This window comes from Abrus precatorius, unplaced genomic scaffold, assembly GCF_003935025.1.
Source record: "Abrus precatorius isolate BTA unplaced genomic scaffold, Abrus_2018 Scaffold8, whole genome shotgun sequence".
Taxonomy (NCBI): Eukaryota; Viridiplantae; Streptophyta; class Magnoliopsida; order Fabales; family Fabaceae; genus Abrus; species Abrus precatorius.
The window spans coordinates 19,947,469-19,953,380 of NW_020874428.1; the positions used below are offsets into that span (position 1 = coordinate 19,947,469).

Below are 5,912 nucleotides of genomic sequence, written 5' to 3' on the forward strand. Positions count from 1 at the left end.
TGCTAATAGATGACGATGGCCTAGTTCATCGACACACTTAACTGTATCCATAATTGTACCAGCTAAAAGTCTATGAGCACATGGTCACAAACCCTTCACGTGGTTAAACAATGTAGAACTCCTAAAGTGAGCTTATATCAGAAGTATACAAGTAGGATTTGCCAATCCTTAGCTTTAATTATGGTATATATTATAATTTCCGTTCAATAAAATTTAAAATAGATATACACTTACCTGTAGAATTTACAGACAAACTTACTTCAGAGGATTTTATTTTTCTTTCAAATAAAATACTTAATACGTGACAAGAAGTTTTAGACAAAAACAGATATTTCAGTGATACCGTCAACCCAAACATTTATGGTTCATAAATTAAATAAGTTTTAGCACACATTTGTCAGGAAGTAGTCCAACGGCAATTCCAGGTTGCTTCCAGCACATAATTAAATCAGAATGACGCTTGACCAAATTTCCAACAACCTGCTTCTAGATGCTATGTATATGACCTGTGAACGCAACTCTTACGGAAAAATTGAACAATATAAAGTGATTCAGCAAAATACCAGTTTCTAGCAAAAAGGATATAATACAAAAGTTTTCAACAAATGCAGCGACAGCTCCAATGTAAGTATAGTAAATAATCATCCTTATAACGCTTTGTAATCTTGGATTAAATAGTCTTTCCTCGTTAAAGATGCAATTTTATCCGATTGTTGATTTATGAATCATGTACGGAATCAAAGAATGAATATTTACTATTAAATAGTCTTGAACAATACATAGCAGCAACTAACTACTTAAAAGGTTTGTAATGTATGTGCCAAAGACATCAAGAACAGCAAAATTTTGGGATCTGTTGGAGAAAGAGGTCATGGGACTTTCACAAATATGAGATAAAGGACTTGTCAACTTTTAGGTAACATTTAATGAATACTGTAAGAAGTAGCGGGAATTATAAATAGCAGCCATTAATTAGCCACCTTACTTCTCCCAATTCAATAAAGATTATTCACACATTTGCATTTCCTTTTTACTTTGGTAGGACCTGTTGACTAGCTACATGACTTATGTAGACTTGCTTTGCTAGCTTTAGATCCCCGCTTCGTTCTGTTCCTTCCCCACTCATTCAACCAAAACCAAACTCTACTAATCTTTCTCACAATTCACTCCTTGCATTTCTGGAAAAATGGCTAGGACTTTATTTGGAATTGCGTCTGAGAAGTTGCTTGCACTGATCCAAAACGAACTTGCAACCATTTGCGGAATCAAGGAAAAGGCTGAAAGGCTTTCAAACACTATGAAGCTGATCAAAGCCGTTCTTGAAGATGCTGAGGAGAAGCAAATAACTAGCTATGCTGTCCAGGTTTGGCTACAGCAACTCAAAGATGCTGTGTATGTGCTGGATGATATCCTTGATGAGTGTTCCATTAAATCCCATCGACTTGTGGGCTTACCCTCTTTCAAACCGAAGAACATCAAGCTTCGTCATGAGATTAGCACCAAGTTGAAAGAGATCACAAGGAGATTTGATCAAATTGCTAAAGACAAGAACGATCATGGTCTATGTGAGGGTGTTAGGGGAAAGGGAAAGACCAAGTGAAGTGGCTGAATGGCGCCAAACCAGCCCAACCATTGACCAATCTCGAGTACATGGACGAGATGATGACAAAAAGAAGATTGTGGAGTCTCTTCTTAGCCATGCACGGCTCTGACACCCTTTCTGTTTATCCCATCGTTGGCTTGGGGGGTCTTGGAAAAACAACACTTGCTCAATTCGTCTACAATGATGAAGGGGTAAGTAGCCATTTTGATAAAAGAATTTGGATTTGTGTTTCTGAAAATTTTGATAGTAAGAGGATTTTGTGTTCCATTATAGAATCTATCACAGGTAAAAAGTTCGACATGATGGATTTGGATGTAATGGAAAGAAAAGTGCGAGAACTATTGCAAAGTAGAAGGTACTTGCTCATTTTAGATGATGTGTGGAAAGCAAGCAAAGAATTGGAGTTTGGATTAAACCAAGACAAATGGAATAAGTTGAAATCTGTGTTGTCATGCGGATCCAAAGGTGCTTCTATTTTGGTGTCCACTCGAGATGAGGAGGTTGCGTCAATCATGGGAACATGCCAAGCTCATCATTTGTCTCGTCTATCAGATTATGACTGTTGGTCATTGTTCAAACAATATGCATTTGGACCTAAAAAAGAACCTGACGAGCTCGTGGATATAGGCAAGAAGATAGTAAAGAAGTTGTATTTGCCTCCATCATTCAAGCAAGTCAAATAATCCCAAAACCAGAGTCCAAAGAGCTCTGATACAACTCTGTTGGGGAAAACCAAACACAAGAACACAATTATCTAAAGTAAGCAGTGGAAACAATTCCCTAAACTTGCAAGAACCTGTGAGGAGTAACAACAATAACAAATGGCAGCAACAAATACAAGGACACAGAGAATTATTTACGTGGGAAAACCCTCTCAATGTGAGAAGTAAAAACTCACGGGCTCAAGCCAGTCAATCAAGCTCCACTATAATCAAATAAGGAGTACAAGAGTGTTCAATCAAGTGCACAAATTCGTGCAAACAGCCAGCCAAAATCAACAGAGCAATAAAGCCTACAATGAAGGATCAAAGAGAGAATATCTCACAAAATAGGACTACTGTTCAGATACAATTTCTCTCAGCCAAGACTTCTAGTAGACGATCCCAGCGGTCAGAATGAAGAAATATACGTCTGGGAACTAATGTCAAAGTTTCAGCTCAATCCAACGGTTAACTAAGGAGAAATAACGATTTCTCAGCAGCTGGTCTGTGCAGAGTCACCAAAAATAGGGCTTCTATGCGAAGACAATATCTCCAACTTCAGACCTCCAATCGATCATCCGAACGGTTAGAACGAAGAACACCGTGTTATAAATCTTCTGTAAAATTTTCAGCCCGATCCAACGGTGAACGAATCGGATATCAAAGAAATGGAGTAACTGGTCTGGAGCTTCTTTTCTTCCCTCACTTCCCTTCTCTCTTTTTGATGCCTCTCACCGAAAATACTTACACTAGGCTGCGAAAAAATGGACTTCCCTCACCCACTCCACTGACTTCTCACTCCCCTCAATTAAGTGTAGAAAATGAGCTTGAAAATTTAGACTTTTTCGACACATCGTTGGGAGTCCAACCCAACAATTCTCCCCCTCACAACTATGTGGAGGTGATCGTCAATCCGACGATCTCACAACAGTACTCAAACTTCCCTCTTGGTAGTGCCTTAGTCATCATATCAGCACCATTATCATCAGTATGAACTTTAGCCAACTCCAACAGCTTAGCATCCAAAACATCACGTATCCAATGATACCTTACATCAATATGTTTGGATCTAGAATGGAAAGTTGGATTCTTACCAAGATGGATAGCACTTTGATTGTCACAGAGCAACAAGTATTTGTCCTGCACAAAACCAAGCTCTTGCAAGAATTTCTTCGCCCATAGCAACTCTTTGCACGCTTCAGTAAGTGCAATGAACTCTGCCTCTGTGGTAGACAACGCTACACACTTTTGCAGTCTTGACTGCCAAGCTATAGCTCCCCCTGCAAATTTAATCATATAGCCTGAAGTAGACCTCCTGGAATCAATGTCTCCAGCCATATCTGAGTCTGAGTAACCTACCAAAGTAGGTTTATCACCTCCAAAACAAAGCCTCAAATTACTAGTACCACGAAGATACCTCAAAATCCATTTCACAGCATTCCAATGCTCTCTACCTGGATTTGACAGAAATCTACTGACTATACCAACAGCATGTGCAATATCTGGTCTTGTACATACCATTGCATACATCAAACTACCCACTGCAGATGCATAAGGAACTCTGCTCATGTCTATCTTCTCAGCTTCATTTGAAGGACTCTGTTTAACACTCAGCTTAAAATGAGTCGCAAGAGGAGTGCTCACAGCTTTAGCATTTTTCATTTGGAATCTTTGTAACACATTCTCAATGTAGTGCTCCTGTGATAGCCAAAGTTTCTTCTCTTTCCTATCACGAGTGATTCTTATACCAAGAATCTTTTTAGCAGCTCCCATGTCTTTCATGGCAAATGACTCGCCTAGTTGCTTCTTTAACCTGTCAATCCTGGAAACATTTTTCCCAATAATAAGCATGTCATCAACATACAATAACAGGATAATGAAGTCATCATCAGGAAACTTCAGAACAAAGACACAATGATCAGAAGTAGTCTTCTTGTAGCCTTGATCAAGCATAAAGGACTTAAACTTCTTATACCGTTGTCTTGGAGCCTGCTTTAAACCATATAAACTCTTTCTCAACCTGCACACATAGTCTTCCTTGCCTTTAACAAGAAAACCATCAAGTTGCTTCATATAGATCTCTTCCTCCAAATTACCATGAAGGAAAGTTGTCTTCACATCCATTTGTTCAACCTCCAAATCAAAAGTAGCAGCTAAACTTAGCACTGTTCTGATGGATGACATCTTCACCACAGGTGAGAAAATCTCATTAAAATCAACACCTTTTCTCTGTCTGAAACCTTTCACTACTAATCTGGCTTTGTACCTTGGAGATGTAGAATTACTATCTTGTTTCACCTTGAAAATCCACTTGTTCTCTAAGGCCCTCTTGCCCTTAGGCAACTTCACCAAGTCATAAGTGTGATTATCATGCAAGGATTTCATCTCATCCTGCATTGCATCCAGCCACTTTTTCTTTTCTTCACTCTCAATAGCCTCTTCAAAACACTCAGGTTCTCCATCATCAGTCAACAACACATAATCTTTAAAATCATACCTTTTAGATGGTTGTTTCAGCCTGTTAGACCTTCTGGGTGGAACTAGTGGTTGTTTTGGTGCATCATCAAGATCATCATCATGTTCCCCTTGATCACCATCAATCGGAACCTCTAATCCATCTCCAACCTGCTGATCATCAACATCACCATGTTGCTCTTCATTCTGAGAATTAGTCTCAGCATGATCCAGATTGTGAACAGGCAACCATATTGGATTACCATCAGTCAGATTACTATCTTTCTTGGGTGTAGTCTTTTCCACTTTGTCAATATCTTCAATGGTTTGATCTTCCATGAACTGCACATCACGGCTTCTAACAATCTTCTTTTCAATAGGATCATATAACTTGTAGCCAAATTCATCCTGGCCATAACCAATGAAGATACATTGCCTTGTCTTCGCATCCAACTTGGATCTTTCATCCTTTGGAACATGAACATAGGCCTTGCAACCGAAGACACGCAAATGATCATAGCTCACATTCTTGCCAAACCAAATTTTGTCTGGCACCTCAGTCTTCAAGGCAACTGCAGGACTAAGATTAATAACATGCACTGCCGTAAGCAAAGCCTCACCCCAGAAATAATTAGGCAACTTTGCTTCAGAAAGCATACACCTAACTCTTTCAACCAAGGTCCTGTTCATCCTTTCAGCTAAACCATTCAGCTGAGGAGTTTTAGGAGGAGTCTTTTCATGTCTAATACCCTGCTGCCTGCAATAAACATCAAAGGGTCCACAGTACTCACCACCATTGTCAGTACGAATGCATTTCAGCTTCTTGCCAGACTGCCTCTCAACCAAAGCATGAAATTCTTTGAATTTTTCAAGCACTTGGTCTTTTCTCTGCAATACATAGACCCATAGCTTCCTGGAATAATCATCAATAAAAGTAACAAAGTAAAGTGCACCACTAAATGACTTTACCTTTAATGGGCCACAAACATCAGAATGTACCAATTCAAGTAACTCTGACTTCCTGGAGGGAGGATGCTTCTTGAAGGATACTCTGGTTTGTTTACCAGCCATGCAATGAGAACATTTCTCCAACTCTGCATTCTTTAATCTCGAAAGAGCATCCCTTTTAGCTAAGCAATTAAGCCCCTTTTCAC

The 5,912-nt window shown here is 39.3% G+C and overlaps 1 pseudogene; it reads left to right on the forward strand.

Moving 5' to 3' along the window:
• Positions 1 to 1,186: 1,186 nt before the first annotated feature.
• On the forward strand, positions 1,187 to 2,286 carry LOC113874395 (annotated as a pseudogene).
• The last annotated feature ends 3,626 nt before the right edge of the window (positions 2,287 to 5,912 follow it).